The sequence below is a fragment of the Triturus cristatus genome, chromosome 1_2, assembly GCF_964204655.1.
Source record: "Triturus cristatus chromosome 1_2, aTriCri1.1, whole genome shotgun sequence".
Lineage (NCBI taxonomy): Eukaryota > Metazoa > Chordata > Amphibia > Caudata > Salamandridae > Triturus > Triturus cristatus.
The window spans coordinates 47,669,906-47,687,939 of NC_140580.1; the positions used below are offsets into that span (position 1 = coordinate 47,669,906).

At 45.0% G+C, this 18,034-nt stretch overlaps 1 long non-coding RNA gene across 1 annotated transcript in view; it reads right to left on the bottom strand.

Annotated features, from left to right (window-relative positions):
* LOC146866736 (uncharacterized) overlaps window positions 1-18,034 on the bottom strand; it is a 79,678-nt gene that overhangs the window by 20,170 nt on the left and 41,474 nt on the right. The window contains exon 2 of the long non-coding RNA XR_014960556.1: window positions 526-575. This is a non-coding gene — a long non-coding RNA (uncharacterized LOC146866736). The remainder of the gene's footprint in view (window positions 1-525; window positions 576-18,034) is intronic.

Sequence of the window (18,034 nt, forward strand, 5' to 3'; positions counted from 1 at the left end):
GAGTTCACAGAGGCAATCAACCGAAACTAATTCAGGCATAACGCTGCTTGTGAATGCAGCGAGTCAACGAAAATAGCATTAGCGCTTTCTGACAGGGATTCAGACTAGCGTGAGATTAATAGTTTGAAGCTGTCTGCGAGGCTTCGCATGGCAGCGCTCTCTCCCGAATCTCCCTCAAGAGAAAGAAAAGGTTCATTTTTAAACGCGTTCCAGTAAATAAACGCGTGTTACTAAAAGCCTAGGAACAAGAGCAAGCAGGCACATTCCTAAAGGTTTAGGAACCATTTTTTGACTAATTAGACTTCAGTCAGAGGTTAAGAGCTTAACTCCTTTTCGCATACAACTAAAATAAATAGTTACTTGGAATTACAGAGAAGCGCTTACTTAGACCTCTGCAGAATAAAGGCTGACAAAGAATTTATATCCTGTGACTGCATACAGGCTTCACCAGTTCTCATCTCATAAGTGGCAAGGGGAAGGATAAATACAACCACATACACGATATAATAAAAGAAATATACTCACCTTGATTTTCTCACCCTCTCTACAGTCCTGAATCAGAACAGGGAGACAACCTATAAAAGAAAGAAAAAGAGAACAGAGTGAAGACTTCACTTAGTGTAGAATTACGCACAAGAGAAGTATGAAGAGTAGCAAGCCCAAAACGCCATCCTGGTAAGACAAGTTATCTATAGACTTAAAATACAGTAAGTTTTAGTTAAGGTACAGTTTATAATTTGCATAAATGTTTTAGCCAGAAGAAGAAGAACAATAGAAGACGAAGAAGGCCTGGCAGAGTTTTGGTGCTGTCTCTTCTTGTCCCAACCCCTTTTCCCCCCTTGGAACTTACCTGCAAAGGCGTTCAAATACCAGGCGGGAAGTTCTGAGAGGGGCATAGGTGCTTAGCATCATTCTGCTCCTGTGAGGCCTTAAGCAAGCTTTGATACGGCTCTGACAGTATGTGGCACTGCCTGAACAAGGAGAAGAGGCAGACAGTCAAGGAAGTCCAGAGGAGGCTTTACTGAAGGAGGTTGCTGAAGAAGAAGCTGTGGGAATCCTGAGAGTTATCTTGTCCGACATTGGAAAAGAAACGGATGTTCAGGACCTGATACAGTTTGATGATGATGAAGAAACAGTGAAAAGTGATGAAAATCCAAATTGAATAGAGTTAAAAGAAGAAGTGAAGAAATACTAAGAATTAGTAGAGTATAATAATCTGTTGGGTACTTGCTGCCCTTAAAAGTTCAGTAGGGGAGTAGAAGAGGCTAAGTCAAAAGACACGGTCAAATTAACAAAATGGCTAACACTGAGAATAAAAGTGATTGTACCTTTCTGAAAAGATGGTGCAAGATGTGCTGCTGCTGTACAGGTTTATTAATGCTGCTTTGGAGCGTGCTTGCTCTATTGATTTCATTTAGAGTCACTATAGACACTTTAGAAGGTCATACTGAGAACAAAACTAATATAGGGAAAAGTTCACAGAAAATAGTACCGACTAGAACTAGCAATTTACATATACATAAGGATAGGTCAATTAATGATTTTTCGAGCAATGTTTTTTCTAAATTGTTGTATGAGTACGTAAAGACAATGGAAGTAAGGGATTGCTATGTCTGCATGCAATTACCTGCCTCTGTTTCGGAAGGAGTGACTTATCATCATCTTCCGGCTACGTATGGAATTTCCTGTAGTGTGTTGATTAGTATATTTTATCAGTTAGGGAAATTAGATTACAATATGTCTAATATAGATAATATTCTTGGGCAGTTGCCTATGAATAAAGCATTGAATCCTGCAAAAGAAGCTAACACTTTAGGAGAGATTTTTCTAGAAACCAAAGAATTAACCTTAGAATATGTTTTTAAAAATAATTTAACTTGCAGTTTGAGAGGAGAGGAGAAGAATTTTCTAGACATGGTTGAGAGAAGAAGATTGAACATGCACAAGAAAGCAGAAGGGCATAAAATGAGTGACACAATGTGGGATATTGAGAAAGAAAAGGAATTGAAAAATGGAGCCAGTCCAACTATGGCTAAAAATGCCCCACAGAAAGGCAAACTGTGCATTACTAGGAAGAGATCCCGGTATGATTATTATTTCATAGGGACTAGTGAGTGCCATGATACATACTTTATTGCAACCGGATGGGGATTTAGAGGAGGAGAAGATCCAGTTTTTCCGGGAGTATGTTATATTTGTGAGAACAAGGCTTATTACCGTTTGCCTGACCATTGGTTTGGTACATGTTATGTTGGCCTGGTCTTTCCAAAGATTTTTCACATGGATAGAGTAGATGATGCTGAACATTCTAACACATTAACACGCTATAAAAGAGAAACATGGGCAGAAATTGTAGGAGATATTTTTGGAGCTTTAATCCCAGCAGTGGGAATTTCTTTGAATGCATATGGCATTCGGAAGCTGTCAACAGTAGTGGATCGCTTGTCAGCAAGCACCGCTGGAGGCTTTCTTGTGGTAAATACTGAAATGGTTGCTTTACGCGCTATGGCAATGCAAAATCGACTTGCCCTTGACATTCTTTTGGCAAAAGAGGGTGGAGTCTGTGGAATGCTGAAAGTTCAACATTGTTGCACTTACATTCCTGACGAAAGCAAAGATCTAAAAGTCTATATCAAAAATATTACTGATCTGCATGAAGAATTAGTACCACTGGAAGCTGAAAGTATCTGGACTAAAATGGCTAATAAGATGATTGCTATCAAAAACTTTGTTGCTAAAATAGGTAGTACCATATTTGGTAAGATATTATTTTCATTAACTTGTGTAATAGTTACATTATTGATCCTTAGATTAGGATGTATGTGTAGTAGATATAGAAAAAATAAAAAGAAAATCACAAAAGAAAATGCTAAAAAGAGACAAAAGAAACCAGAAAGAGATCCACAAGAAATAGAATTAGAAGAGCTAAGAGAAAGTATGTATATAGAAACTAAAAAGGAAGATGAGATGGAAACAAGGGTCTAAATCATAAACAAGAAGATATTTTGAATTCTTCCAAAAGGGGAAACTAAATTGATTTTTGATTTTTTTTGGGGGGGTTTTGATTTTTGTGGTGATTATATATCACCAAAGGGGGGATTGATGGAGCAGGGTTTTTATTTTAAAACCGAATACCTGTTTCATTTTCGTATGTTATAACTAAAAGTACTACTGATTAATTATTAAGTGTTAAAAGTTTGTAAAATGTTGACTAATCAACCCTATTAACCAGAGAATTACACGTGGGAATGCTATTGCATGGCTACAATAATAAGTGAACTAAGTTGGTGAGCAAATTGACAGAAATGGATGTTGCTTATGTGATGTTTACTGTGTTTGCGCTTTAAATTAATATGCATTAATGGCTTTTGATGTCGCAAATGGCTAGATAAATACATACACATAAGGGTATTAGTAAGGGGAATAACACTGTATAATCATTTCCGTGCAGTAATTATGTTTTGTGTTTATTCTTGATTAAAGTTGTCCATTGTGGCCTGTCATAAAATGGCCACCACCCGCAGCCTGCATTGGAGTTGCTGGAAATTTACAAAAAGGCTTCGCTCTGCCTGTGACCTTGCACCTCTGATGAACTGAAAAGCCATAAGCATGATGACAAGTCCGGGACATCTGCCAAAAGCCCCTGGAAGACGGAAAAGTTACAAAAGTGGAAATATTGACTATTCGAACTTGTTTGATCCCACTATTGAAACAAATTCACCTAGTAGAGACATCCGTAAAAGTAACAAATTAGTCATGGACGTTCAATTCTGCTATTCATTATTTGGGACAAACTATGCGTGAGAAAATCTTGCAGAATATCGAAAAAGTACCAAGATGACATTATTTCCGCCAAATCATCTGTTCTGAATACAGAAATGTAACTTTTAGAATGTAAATTTTAGTATAAATAATAGTAGACTAGAGAGATCTAGTGCCACTTCTTCCCGAGCTGATGATGCGAGGTCCCTATGCTGACGAAGAGGACGGAGACTCTACATGACTGCAGGAAACTCTGTTTCTCCTACTGAGGACCGGTTCCGACTTAGGATCTGACATTTAGACAGAATAGGTAAATATGAGAGAAATGAATTTGCATTTAATTGGCTTTTCTTACAATTTAGATAAATGAACAATCTGTTTGAATTTCTGTCTCGGGTGGTTATTTCTTGTCATGTTTGTTGAATTTATTGTGAATTCTCTTAATGTATTTTGCTAGATTCATAAGCAACTAAGCTGGTCACATTGACCTCAAAGTACAGGCAGATTGGATAGGTGTATTTTGAAAGTGTTTCTCCTTTACAAGGCACGGATAGGATGATTTAGGGTGAATGTTGGTGTAATGGGCCCCACCAGCGTGTGATGTGAGTATGCGTGTGTGACTGTGGAATCATTCCGTCCGTGGAAGTAGAGGGGATTCGGAAGCTCCGATCTGCTCCACCATGACTTGTCTCTATTTAAACGCCTTTGCCTCACGCCACCGCCACAGATAAAAACTTTGCACACATACCCATGGGTGTCAGTCAAATGGCTAAGACATCCTACAATTCAATAATTGGCAACACAAATCACCGTCGACCAAAGTTGCCAATTATCGAATTGGAGGATGTCTTAGCCATGTATGATGTACTTGCATCCATGCCTGACCCATGCTCAGTGAGTTCAAAGCCAGCCTTGAGAGCTATCTTAAGTGATCAGAGAGTAATAAATATCAAAGGATTCATGTACTATGCATTTTGTACATTAGCCTATTGTAAAACTAAACTGTCTCATCTGTTTGTTACCTCTTCGTTCAATGACTCAAGCATCCACTTTGGTTTCTTTCTCTTACCTTATCAGCATACCATGCTAACTATCACCCTTCTCTATGAACAGTGTTTCTCTGAGAAATATCATGCTTCTTGTTTCATATAAATAACTATTACCCAGGCTCCCCTTATGATTACTCCGTTTCTCATCCTTTTCTCTCCCAGAACTGCGAGGTGGCTGAAGGATCTAGGAAGCATGCTTTCTTCCCTGTTTTGCAGCTTGTCAAGGGGATGTGATGCCTGTTGGTCTGAAGAGGGCTTAACTTGTCCCTATGTGTTTATGTGGACAGTTCTCTGTGCACCTTTTTACTTTTTAGCTTGCGACCCTTGGAATCAAAATAGAAGCAGCAACATGGGGTTAAGCACAAAGTCAGTAGTGAGTGAAAGCTTATACAATTGAATATATAATGAAAAATGTGTAGTAGAATGCATCATTTTTGCCATTCCCTCCCCCCCCCACCGTTCCTCAACCCACCTTCCCATAGAAGTCAGGCTCGCTCGCTACGCACCATGCGGGGGCTGGTCTGGCAAACTTTGCCAGGGCTGCTTTGGGTCCCAGTCCGGCCATGAATGAGAGGCATCTGTATAACTCAGACTAATGAATAGAGTTATAAAAAATATTTTTATCTACTTAGGGAGCAGTGGCCATCATTCCTTTTTTTGGGAGCAGTGCTAGTGTTGCAGCTGTACTGGCTTGAGCCAAGAGCAACTCCTCATGCACTGCTTTGATTATATCACAACTAGCACAAAGCCCAATGGTGAAAAAATTAAAAGAAAGAAAAGAAAAAAATGGGTCGATTATTGCAGCTGTTCATAAACACTTCTTTGTGCAAATTTAAAAAGATAATAAATATTTTAAAACAATGGCACATACATATCCACTTTACATATCCTCATCTACATGACATTGCACAAATATAAAAAAAAATGATTAAATATACTACAAGCCTTAAAACAATAAAAATACAAAATGTAAAGTCATATAACTGTAAACATTTCAGCCAACCTTAACAAATCACATTATAGAATGCAATTGTTAAAGATCTGCCTAGCTAAGGAATTACAAATATGAACTTTTTAATGATTTAAAAAATATGGCTCATCCCACATCCAATACTTATCTTCACACACTGAAAGACACATCACACAATTAGCGTTCCAAATAAACGCCCAGAGATGCACCATGACACTCAAACACAATACAAATGAAGTTCATTTCTGAACACACAGCATCTTGCAGTTGCCAAAAAGGTCAGAGCCCAGAGTGTGGGATTTATCTGCTTCCAGGAGTAATGTGTATCAGATGTGTGCTATTTCTTCATATTATGCCTGCTTCCCTTTTCTTTTCAATTCAAAGTTCTGCATAGTGTAGGCAAAGCTTCCCGCCAACGCAATGCAGAACTATGGGGCTCATTACTATGTCCACCCGCCATCGTTGTGGTGGTTGGGACCGCCCGCCAGTAACGCGACGGTCCCACCACACAAATTACTGGCAGGGGCATCTCGGGGCTCTTGCATTGCGGACGGTGCTGATGGCTGCAGCACCATTCGCAATGTTGAAAAGGCATGCACTGCATTTCCCTGCACTGCCTGGCAGGCACCGCGTGGTGCCTGCCACGCAGTGCAGGGAAATGCAGTGCAACCCTCCAACACAAAGGGGACCCGCAAAGGGCACCCGAATGCAGCCTCCGCCTGTCTTTTCGCAGTGGGATGACCGCAGCGAAAAGATAGGCGGAAAGGCATATCGTAATCCGTACGGCGGTGCCAACAAGGCACCGCCGCAATGCTGCCCTGTGTTTTGGTTCCGCAAGGCGGGTGGAAAAGGACCGCCTTGCGGAACCGTCGCAGACATCCTAATTCGGCGGTGGGAATTTTATGACCCTCTATGTTTGGATGATGTATACCTAAATTAGTAACTTTACAGTCATAGTTTGAGTTGGTTGTGTCTCCACCCCTCTAGCTCGGGGGAGGCAGGAGTAAATGCACTTCTACTAATAAGAGCAATAAATCAGATATAAAAAATTAAAACCACGAGTGATTAAACCCTATGTAGGGTGGTGCACTTTGTGTTAGACACTAGAGGTGGGAGAAATTCCAGTGTGGAAAGCGGAACATGGGAACCTGTTTTTTCTTTTCCGCCCTTGGACTACAATTGGGTCTAATCTGCTGCTCCTGGGGCAGAAAAAAAAATAAAAAGCACAATTGCTTTTTGGAGCATCTGTTTGGGCCACTGCAATGTATTTGCTTTAATGGCAATGTCATTTAGATAAATGCAATGCTAGGACCCCTGACAGTGCGCTTCAAAGTAACTTTCCCAGTAAGGAAGTAAGATTCCCAGCAAAGAGGCACCACTCAAATGCTCCCATGCTGGGACAGCTTCTTTAAAGAGCACTGTAGTCAATGTAATTATTTTATGTAAATTCCTCGCTCTTGCATTTCGCAGTGCTTGGAATAAGGAATGATTGTTTTACATCGCATTTCGCCTACATTCATCTATTTCTTCAATCTGGGTAGGCCTGGGCTAAATTTCCGTTCCGCTCGCGGAAATTGCGATAATTTGACATTTTCGCGTTCCACGGAGAGCGTGAAAATGTCAAAATTTCCGCATTCTGCAGCTTAGCGATAATTTGTTTCTTGCTCGCGCTGTAAAATAATGCATTCTCGCACGCGCGCGATCGCCTTACCTGAATCCCCGTGTTCGCCGACAAGTTTTCCCGATCCGGTCGCGTTCTCCACAAGATGTTGGATTGTTGGTAGCCATTTGCGCTGTCTCGCGACAGTTCGCGCCCGCAGTAATGTCATTGGTCGCGCGATCACGTCTTTCTTCTCGCGATCATGCACCGTGAGAAGAGTGAAAACAAGATGGCCGCGCCCGCAAGCAACCGCATTGGGTAAGTTGGCGAGCCGCGACCATGCAGAAAATACCGCGAACGGGCGGGAAAAAAACTTCCGCATCTTCGCGATATTTCCGCGTGTTTGCGGAGATTTGTAATATTTTCGCGATAATTTGCGAAAGTCACTTTCGCAAATTCCGCCCACCCCTAAATCTGGGGCAGGCAGATGCAGAAATGCTGAAATTGTGCATAGTTTCGCATTCGCTTACCATGGGGAATTTCGGCCGTCCCTTTCAAACACTTGGAAGGCCTGGGGCAGCAGGAAGCACCATCCATCCGACTACTCCCAGTCACAACATCGCTTCACTCAGAACACATTCTGTATTTGTGTTGTCACACAATGCTTCAGCTACAACAGAAGATAGCGAAGGCTCGCATAAAGGGTTCGATGTGATTTCACATTTAATACATTTCAGTGACAGCAACCTGCCACAAGATGGCAACAGAGAGTTATATATCCCATACTGGGAAGCTAGGGATGTCACGTTTTATGAAGTCTTTGGGGCATGGGTACTCACAAACTTTCTCTCGGGGGCCAAATTTACAGTGTGGTTTGTGGTCAAGGGCCGCACCGGTGTGGGTGGGGTCAGTGAGGGAGTGGGCGGGGCTAGAGCAACAAAAAAAGTGTGACTATGAGGTTGAACACAGGCCCCTGCAGCGGACGCCTTCGTCCACTGAGCCACCAGACCCGGCATACACACATCTCTCTCTCTCTCTTTTTCTCTCTCTCTCTCTCTCTCTCTCTCTCTGTCTCCCTCTCTCTCTCTCTCTCTCTCTCTCTCCCTCCCTGTTTCCCTCCCCCCTCTCTCTCTCTCTCTATATATATATATATATATATATATATATATATATATATATATATATATATATATATCGCTGTCTCCCTCTCTCTCTCCCTCCCTCCCTCTGTTTCCCTCTCTCTCTCTGTCTCTCTCCCTATGTCTCCCTCACTCTGTCTCCCTCTCTCTCTGTCTCCCTCCCTCTCTCTGTCTATTTCCCTCTCTCTCCCTCTGTCTGTCTCCGTCTGTCTCCCTCCCTCTGTCTCCCTCTCTCTGTCTCCCTCAGTCTCCTTCCCTCTGTTTCCCTCCCTAAGTCTCCATCTCTCTATCCCCCTCTCTCCCTCTGTCTGTCTCCCTCCCCCTCTCTCTAACTCCCTCTGTCTCTCTCTGTCTCCCTCTCTCTGTCTCCCTCTCTGTCTGTGTCCCTCCCTCTCCCTCCTCTGTCACCCTCTGTCTCCCTCCCTCTCTCTCCCTCCCTCCGTCTCCCTCTCCATCTCTCTGTGTCTCTCTGTCTCTGTCTGCCCCTGTCTCTGTATCTATCTCTGTCTTTCTCTGTCACTAGCTCTGTCTGTCTCTGCCTCTATCTGTCTCTGCCTCTATCTGTCCCTGCCTCTCTGTCTCTTTATCTGTCTCTGTCTCTCCCTCTCTATCGCTGTCTGTCTCTGTCTCTCTCTCTATCGCTGTCTGCCTCTGTCAGTCTCTGCCTCTGTCAGTCTGTCCCTGCCTCTATCTGTCTCTGCCTCTATCTGTCTCTGTCTCTATATGTCTCTATCTGTCTCTGTCTCTATCTGTCTCTGCCTCCATCTGGCTCTGCGTCTATCGGTCTCTGTCTCTATCCGTCAGTTTGTCCCTGTCTCTGTCTGTCTATCTCTGTCTCTATCTCTATCGGTCTCTGTCTAAGTCTCTCTCTGTCTCTGTGCCTCGGGCAGTGCACACGTACTGTGTCTACACTTCCCCGTTACCAGCCCAGAGACAGCCCCCCCCCGTTCCCCTGCTCCCTGTGTAATGTAAAAACCAGCTCGTTTTCTCTCTGAATTTGCTGGTTTGTGTCCCACCACTGGGCCTGGGGTCACATCTGTCGCTCACCCCTGAGCTGTCAGATCAAAGCCCCCCTTTGCCACCAGTCACCCATCCGTGTAGGTATGCATGCATCAATTATATATAGTGCCAACCTGGTGGCGAGCATTTGTGCGCTGTGCTGCGAGAGCGGAGACCAGGCCTGAGCTCCCTGGCCTTGGCTCAACCCTCTGCCTACAGGCTGATGGGAAACATCACATCACAGGCTCTTAACGCACACCTCACCCGGCTCTCACTCCCTACTGCCCTCTGTCACCTCACCCGGCTCTCACTCCCTGCAACCCTCTGTCACCTCACCCGGCTCTCACTCCCTGCTGCCCTCTGTCACCTCACCCGATTCTCAGTCCCTGCTGCCCTCACCCACCTCACCCGGCTCTCACACCCTACTGCCCTCTGTCACCCTCTGTCACCTCACCCGTCTCTAAGTCCCTACTACCCTCTGTCACCCTCTGTCCCCTCACCCGGCTGTCAGTCCCTGCTGCCCTCTGTCACCTCACCCGGCTCTTACACCCTGCTGCCCTCTGTCACCTCACCCGGCTCTCACTCCCTGCTGCCCTCCGTCACCTCACCCGACTCTCACACCCAGCAACCCTCTGCCACCTCACCCGGCTCTCAGTCCCTGCTGCCCTCTGCCACCTCACTTGGCTCTCACTCCCTGCTGCCCTCTGTCACCACACCTGGCTCTCACACCCTACTGCCCTCTGTCACCTCACCCGTCTCTTAGTCCTTACTGCCCTCTGTCACCTCACCCGGCTTTCACTCCCTGCTGCCCTCTGTCACCTCACCCGGCTCTCACATCCTGCTGCCCTCTGCCATCTCACCCGGCTCTCACACCCTGCAACCCTCTGTCACCCTCTGCCACCTCACCCGGCTCTCACTCCCTGCTGCCCTCTGTCACCTCACCCGGCTCTCACTCCCTGTTGCCCTCTGTCACCTCACTCTCACACCCTGCTGTCCTCTGTCACCCTCTGTCACCTCACCGCTGCGACACTTGGACTAGGGCCAGGACACTCGCAGCATGAGGAACTCGATAGCTCGCGGAAGAAACTGATGTCGCGTGGGAACTTGTCATGCTACATTTATAATTGAATAGTAGCCCAATCTATCTATTAAGGCCTTTTATTACTGTACTGGATGGCGGGCTGTGGCACCCATGGAAAAATGCGTAGTCTGTGGGTGTAGGTGGTTCCTGTTGCGCTTATTTATTAATCACTTTATACATTGCTCCTAACGTCATGAACATGTACATTAATGAGGAACGTGCAATGGGATACACCGTGCTGGTGCCTCAGTCATAAGAATGCTGGGCGGTGGTGTTTATTTTTTTGTAGGACAAATCTGATGTTAAGCCATTAATATATGTCTTCCAAAAAGGTTCTAAATGTGAACATGTAATCTTCATCAACGGCACTAGAAATTGAATATGTTGCTTGAAAGAAGTAGAATCCTTTCCGACCCTGCTGAGACAGCTTCCCAGGCACACACACAGCCACACCCGAGTACTTCACAGGTCTTTAAAAGACCATTGACTTGCGAACAAGGCTTTGTTGTATTTCACCTCTTCTTAGCGCCCCCTGCAGCTCCACTTTATCGCTGGAATCGCCCGGCCCCCATAGAGCAGAGTCTCTTGGAGTCTGCGCTGCTGCAACCGGCGGTGTTTGCTGACACTTTTAAAAAAACACAAAAAAAAAACACAGGTACGATGTCTGCAAGGTCCGCGGGCTGCCAAGGAAGGCTTGCCGGGCCACTGGCGGCCCGCGGGCCGTACTAAGAGTACCCGTGCTTTAGGGAAACAAAGCATCATCCACCTAGTCACGTGCGTGTTCGACTGCACGTCCACAGGTCCTGATCCGCCGCGGACTGAGAGCCGTGTACTACTTGCGGCGTAGTACTGGTTTCTACCGCTGTTGTATCACAAACTGAAACTCTCAGAACAGTATCTCCAAGAAGAAAGAGTCTCTGTGTTGGGGTGGATAATATTTCTAACAGGGTCGCAACTAGACCCGAACTTCGGGTTGGGGCAGAACACTCTCAGCCAGGGTTGGCCCTAGCACTGGTCGTACACGGTGCAACATTATTTTTTGGCGCCCTCTCCCCCATTTCCGTCTTTTCCAGGAATTCCCTCAGTACCACTCACCAACAATAAACCTCATTTCTCTATAGCACCTTTCTGACAAACATTATATTTTTGATAGCCCTACTCATGGTACACTCACACACTCATTTATGTGATCTGCATGGTACACGTTCTTTGTAGCAGGCACATTAATCCTCTGCACTATGTGGGTGGCAGGAGAGCCCATGTGAGTGCACGGTGAGCGATGTGACAGTGTGAGAGTTGTGTAAGAGGAGTGACTGCAGGGTGAGTGAGGTGACCATATGGTGCAGATGTAAGTGCAGAGTGTGACAAATGAATGCATGGTTAGTGATGGGCTTGTTTGAGTGAGATTGCAGATTAAGCAGTGAGGGGGACAGGTGGGTGAAGTGTCACATGAGTTCGGGTGAGTTGTGTGTTCGTGTGACTGCAGGGTGAGGTACAGGGTGAACAGCACAAGTGCATTGTGAGTGCAGTGATCGCTGTGAGTGCAGGGTGAGCGTGTGATCAGTGTGAGTGCATTGTGATCGCTGTGAGTGCAGGGTGAGTGTGAAAGTGATGGGCGAGAATGAGTGAGTTGTGTGAATGCAGGGTGCCTACCCAGACACTTGAAGTAACTCAGCATGTTATTGATGGCGGGATAGAGTTTAAGATACAAGTAAACTATTGCTATTATGCAGTCCTTTAAGTGAGATGAAAAACCTGGGGAGTGTAAGAAGCTGGGTTTGCAGTAACCTCGCCACGTTTTGCTATATTTCTGATGCACTTTAACTTGATGTGCCCTGGGTCCCTTCCAATCAGGTATCCAGGGCCTGTATTCTTTCCCAAAACTGTACCTTTGTACCACAAATTGGCATCCCTCTGGTCACATGTAAGTCCCATGTAAAATGTACCAAGGGCACTGTGTCCAGGGAAAGACTCCAAGGGCTGCAGCACATATTGTGTCACCCTTAGAGGTCCTGTACCTTAACACACACACACTGCCATTGCAGGCTGCGTGTTTTGGTGCAGAGAAAAGTGAAGAGTCGACATGGCACACATTCCTGTGTGCCATGCCTGCAACCCACTGCCTATGGTATAGTAAAGACACCCCTTTAGCTGGGTGCACAATACCACGGGTGAGGGTACAGTTGCATGTGCACTGTACCCCTACAGTGTCTACGTCCATTTTTAGACATTCTAAGTGCAGTAAACCCATAAAGAGTATATGGTCTGGGTGTTTGTCATTACGAAGTCCACAGCACCATAATGGCATTACTGAATTCTGGGAAGTTTGGTAGCAAACGTCTTAGCATAATAAACACACACTGATGCCAGTGTGGGATTTATTATACAATGCACTCAGAGGGCATCTTAGAGATGCCCCCTGAAAAATGACCAGCCTCTGGTGGGTTCCCTGACTGGTATACACCAAAGACCGGACAGCAGCTCTGTTCAAAAGAAACTCCCAAGACAGACTCTGTGGCTGATGAGGACAAGGAAACTCGATGCCTGGAACCACCACTGCACCCGACGCCTGCAGCCTGAATCTGGGTGGACAACCTGTCCCAGTGAGTTCCCCCAGTGAGGTCCCCCAGCACTCCAGAGTTTGAGTCCACTGTGGGTTGACCCCTCCAGGACTCCCCAACATCACCTGCGACCTCTGCACAGAGACCCCCCCAACAGCAAGTGGCCTGGTAAGGTGAAATCAGACCTCAAAAGACACCCTTGCATTTAGCCGCCCTGCGCCCTGGAGAAGAGAACCCGAGGTGCACCTACGTCCCTGAGCCCTCCAACTTATCTACCCAGCTGTTGGTTCCTCCTGGAAGTCTTCCTGGACCGAGCCTGCAGCCAAAACACAAAATCGGCAATCCTCATTGAAAACAACAGGGCACCCAATGCCAAAACAGCACCCTGCACCCAGCCGTCCCTGTGCCGCTGTGGGTGCACCTTGTGTGCTAACTCGGACCCCTTTTGCCCTGCGCCTAACACCAGGAGCTTTGCTCCCACAACCTTGTGGCCTGCTTGTCAGCCACCAACCGGAGGCCCCCTATCCCCCATTGGATAACATTGGGTCTTAGCACTCTGCACCCGGCCAACCTAGTGCCACTGAGGGTGTTTTGAGAGTGCATCCTTGACCCAGGGGAAACCCTCGTTCTAACCCCAGAATACCAACTCCCTTAAACCAGTACTCCAGTGTGGAGTTGGTTTGTATGAAACATTGAAAAAATAGCATATGTGTAAAAACTGAATTACTTAGAATTACTTAGTAATCTGTAAAGTAACAGAAAAGTAATTTCGAACTGTTGACTTATCTGTAAATCAACCAACTGCATTTGAACCTGTGTACAACTGTGAATCACTGCATAAGATTTTGCAAAGTATTATTTGACTTACCTGTACCAGGCCTGGCTTGGTTTTAGAAATAAAATAATTAAATATTATTTTTATACAAACAAATTGGTCTGAGTACAGACTTCGAGTGTGTGACATCATTTCTTGCCTGAGTGTGTACAATAAATGCTTAACAATATCCTCTGATAAAGCTTTACTGCTCGCCCACACTACCACAAATAGAGTGTAAGGTGCTATCTACTTTTACCACTGCCTACCTTTGAGGTTCCACTGGACTCTGTGCACAGTATACCTCATTTTGGTATAGTATATACAGAGCCAGCTTCCTACAGCGGGTCTCTCAAAGGGGCGAAATAATTAAGGGTGTGGCTTATAACATTTATGCTAAAAATCTGTGCTCAACCAAAAGGGGTGATGGACGGAGTGTTGAACATTGCAAGCACTCACCCCAGTCAAATGATCTAGGTTTAATCCATCATCATTCTTTAGCTCACTCCGCCACCCCAGTTCAGACATGGCCATATGCAAATCTGTCTGACCCTGTGCTCATGTGAACAGTTCAGCCCGAACTGCCAAGCCATGTCTTCCCTGGACCGGAAACAAGCATCCTGGGACCGGTTTCTGGCTAATCAGCCGTCATCAGCCAGGCTAGCTTGAATCCAGTGGCAAAGTGACCAAGGGACCCACGTCTGGGCATACCCTGCCAACATAGGCTGAAGACCTGGCTTGGCAGTTCGGGCTGGACTGTTCCCATGAGGCACAGGGTCAAGACTGATTTGCATATGGCTGGGTTCAAACTGGAATGGCATGGTGAGCAAAAAAACGATGGATTTAGGCCCAGATCTCTGTACTGGGGTGAATGTATGACATTGTTCTGCATTCTGTCCATCAACTGTTGTTTTTGCATTTGTCACCCTGAGTGGGATGGGTATGCCCAGATGTGGGTCCCGTGCTCTCCATGCCACTGGAATCAAGCTATCCTGGCTGAAGAGGAGTGAAACCCGAAACCGGTCCTAGGATGCTTGGTTCTGTCCATCAACTGTTGTTTTTGCAAAAATCTGTGCTCAGCAAAATATGACGCCCGACTGGTATTTCGCTGCTTCTGTTATTGCCTCCACATAAGTAACATTACACCTACGACAAGCTAGGACTATTGGCTTTGTCAAAGGTTGTCAGTTGCATAAGATAAACATACTACATGCATACATACAACTATGGCTTCGTTGTATATAATATTGAAAATGCTTTAGTTCTTGTGCAAGAGGTTGTGGTGTAATGTCTACAGCTGCCAACTTTGGAGCTGAGGAAGCAGGTTTGAGTCTCAGCGTCGGCTCAATATCCCTTTTTTCTGGGCAAAACACGTAATTGTCTGTGCCTACCAAAAAATAAATGGTGCTCATGTAAAGCACTTTTAGTTTAGCAATACAGAACTGCAAAAAAATAAAAGTTACATTAAAACATTGAACTGCTGCAGAGTTAAGATTTTTTTTTCCAGTGTGAGGGTGAAAATGGAGAGCCCGATAGGTACCTATCTTGGCCCCTGCTTTTAATAACTGATGGTGCTGAGCACTGGCACGACCCGGCCCACTTAAAACCCTGCTATTATGGCATTAATCAGTAATCGAGGGTGGGGAAATAAACAATGTGCTGATCCTGCAACAAACCTCCAGTTTTATGATTAGGATTGACAGCTTAATTTTTTGATGTCCCAGATGGTACAAAAATAAGCAGTCATCTAAAGCCGTATTTTCAGCACTTTTCTGTGCATACATTGAATAGCAAATATAAATAGAAAGCACTTTTAGTTGTGTTTTCGGGCTGCCTGAATGATACATGACTGATAATTAAAGGGAACAAAGACAGAAAAGTCACATTACAAATGAATACATATTTTTTTATTTATAACGCTATTTACTGTCAAGACTAGGTTTTTGCAGGCTCTTTAAACAACGCATGGCTGGCATTTTTCTTTGGCAACCCTACTTCCTTTTCATGAAATGCATTCTTACACTGAGGCAGTAAATGTAAAATACAATGGAAGGAATGGGCAAAGTGGGGGCCCAGGGGGTACTGGAAACAGAAAAAAAACGAAGCCTCCGTAACCAGTTTACAAAAGTATTTAAATATGCAAATGGTCTTTAAAGACCTGTGAAAAACTTGGGCATGCTGGAGATAAGACTCTAGACACTGTCAAGCAGAGCCCACAGCAGCAGGCCGGGCTGAGACACGCTGACGGGGGGGGAAGGGTGGCTGAAGCCCATTCAGCCTAACGGGCGTTGCGTGCCTGATTTCTTAAAAGATGAAGGGGGAGATTTACTAAGCTTTTGTGCCATGTTTGCATCGCAAAAGTGATGCAAAACGGCACAAAATATTTTTTTTCCAATTTACTTTCCAGCGCGCGCTGGAAATAACATATAAGTAATGCATTACTTTGGCCATGGTGGCGTGCCAAGGGCGGTGCATGAGCATTCTCACGCTAAACCCAATTTACTAAACACAGTAGATTGGGTTTAGCAAGAGTAAACTGTGCCCTTTTAAACTAGGCGCACGGAGAAATGCTGTGCAGCACGCATACAAAGTCAGAAAAGCTTTCCCTTGTGTCTAGGCATAGAATTTTGTACAGGAAGTGTATCCTACAAATCCTATGCTGGACTATGCTGGACTCACACAGACACCCTAGTGCTATGGCGCTAAGACGTGTGGTTGGGGCACGGCACCTGTAATCATCGCTGGCGCAAGGGAAATGGGAGGAAAGAGCCATATCTTTGAAAATAATGTGCTCTCCTGCTCCCTCCCTGTCGCGCAACGCAGCCTCACGGGGGGCTGCACTGTGCTGTGTGAATCATGTGCAATACTTACGTACCTAATTGTGCCGCACCTGAAATTCGTGCGACACCTGTTCAAGGCAGGGTGCTTCATAAAGGGGTTGTAATTGTGGCACTGTGAAACAAGCCATTCAGTAGGTGAATGTGTGCTCAGAAGGGGACGATTTTTAGGGCCTGTGAATTTCTTGCAACACCGAAATAATTGTCTGCCATTTCACGTTGAGCTTGTTAGACGAAATACCAAAATTACGCCACGGTGCTCAATTTTCCATACTTTTTGCAGAACAAATCTTTTGCAAGATCACATTAACAACACATATGAACAGAATACAAGCGATTGCTCTTCCCCTTATGAGAATTGAGTGCATAATTCGTCCTGATGTCCAAAATGGACACAAGGAAGCATTTCGTGCTTAAACAGTTGCACTAAATTCCTGGTTTGCTGTTTGTGCGGCTTTGCGTAATATCCTTGAAATTTCACGGAATTAAGTAAAAGAAAATTATGTACATTTCACACACCCCTAGTGTTTAGGTCCAGCCTAGCAGCATGCATGTGCTGCTCCTCGAGGCATGTTGTATTCACTTCTACAGGCTTTGGCCGTGCCCTCATTGCCAATTGGTTAAAGCGTGTGTTGTACCGAAAAACTTTCTTCTCTATGAATTCTTGTGGGTATATGTCCCACCTTATCAAGTCTTACTCCTCCCCTAGAGTATTGGCCTAGTATGGTATTCTTTCTCTGAAGGATTTGTCCGTAGTGTTTGTGCACTCTTGGCATATTGTTCAGCTGCAGTGCTCTTCACATATGTGAATGCTCGCTCCCTCTCCTCCCTCCTACTTGTTGTTTTACAACTACATCACGCACCACGCTTATGTGCTCACAACTCGTTTATTAAGGTATTTTTCACAGAATCACAGGATATCGAGCCAAAGTCAAGACTTGCTTTCCTAAACCCAGAGTCAATGCACATTTTTTTGGTGCCAGTGTGTATCCATTACTCAGCGTTTCGACACCTTTAGTTGCTTCATGTAATATTGCTTCATTTTTTTGCTTTCCCTCAGCTTGTATATCAGTATGGCACCCGCTTCACAGGTGCTGCGCATCATGTTTTGGACAAGCAAGAATGCTTTATTTATTCGTATATGTTTGGTCACAATGCACGTCTTTGGTCCACTCACAATAAATACAACCAATCACATGGATTTACCTGTCTCACACTTTAC